This window comes from Gossypium hirsutum, chromosome A13 (genome assembly GCF_007990345.1).
Source record: "Gossypium hirsutum isolate 1008001.06 chromosome A13, Gossypium_hirsutum_v2.1, whole genome shotgun sequence".
NCBI classification, from domain to species: Eukaryota; Viridiplantae; Streptophyta; class Magnoliopsida; order Malvales; family Malvaceae; genus Gossypium; species Gossypium hirsutum.
This window is the reverse complement of record NC_053436.1, coordinates 55,702,716-55,703,984: the sequence shown is the minus strand read 5'-3', so window position 1 is coordinate 55,703,984 and position 1,269 is coordinate 55,702,716.

The following is a 1,269-nucleotide window of genomic DNA, read 5'->3' as shown; positions in this document are numbered from 1 at the left end:
ATACTTGAAGTCACGTACATAAAATTTATCGTAGGATGGGTGAAAGGCCGTTTAGTCGTTTGATTGTAACGAAAATAAATTGATTTATGAAATGCTTCAATGTCCTATTGATGAGTATATGGATTGTGAATGCATGAATTGATATGAAATTGAATCGATAGGTTGGAGGAACTATGGTATGGTTCGGTATGGATGGAGTAAATTGTCTCGTTCCATTTTGTTTCCTCTTGTGATAATGTTATTGATGGATGGTAGTGCATTGCTTATGACTTACTGAGTTATAAACTCACTCGGTGTTTCCTTGTCACCCATTATAGGTTGCTTGGACACATCTATTTTTGCGGGGTCAGGCCGTCGTCGAAGTCATCACACCGGATAGCAAGTTTTGATACTTTCTTCTTAGTTGGCTTAGAAGAACATTTTGGCATGTATAAGCTATTACGTTGTGTTTGAATTTTGGCATGTAAACTTTAAGCCATGCGAAAATGGCACGAATGTTCGATTGAGTTGGATCAAGGGTAGGCATGAGATGGACCTAGTTACTTTCGTAACAGATGCTGGCAGCAGCAGTGTCATGAGATTGAAAAATCACTAAAATAGTAGGAGTGGAATTAATTGATGAATAAATTATGTAATCGAAGCTCGATGAGTCTGCTTTCATGAGGAAGTAACGAAAAGATCATATGGGCAGTATATTAAGAGATAATCAGATTATAGTGGGACAGGGCCAGAACGGTTTCTGGATTCCCTGCTCCGACTTTGGAAATTCATTACAAATTAACCAGAGATAATTATGGGTCGTACCATATATGTACAGATTCCTCTCTGAGTCTAGTTTTCATAGAAGCAAACGGCATCAGTATTGAAGTCCCGTGTAGGGAGATATCCAAGTCGTAATGGGCAAAGGTCAGTGTAGTCGATCCCTGCAACTTGGGAGACTTTGACTAATAAACTGTACTAATTGGCCCGACCAAAAATTCTAGAAAAAAATACATAGATGGGCACATGAGTCTAGTTTCGGGGAAAAATTACGAAACTGATTTTCGAGTTACGAAACTCAAGATATGATTTTTAAAACGACTAGTACACAGATTGGGCAGTGTCTGGAAAATAAATTTTGTAAGGGGTTAAAGTCAGTTAACACCTCGTGTTCGACTCCGGTGTCGGTTTCGGGTTCGGGGTGTTACATTTGATTGGTATCAGAGCTATGGTTTAGTCGGTTCTAGGACTACCATAGCGCGTATGAGTCTAGCTATACATGCCGAATGT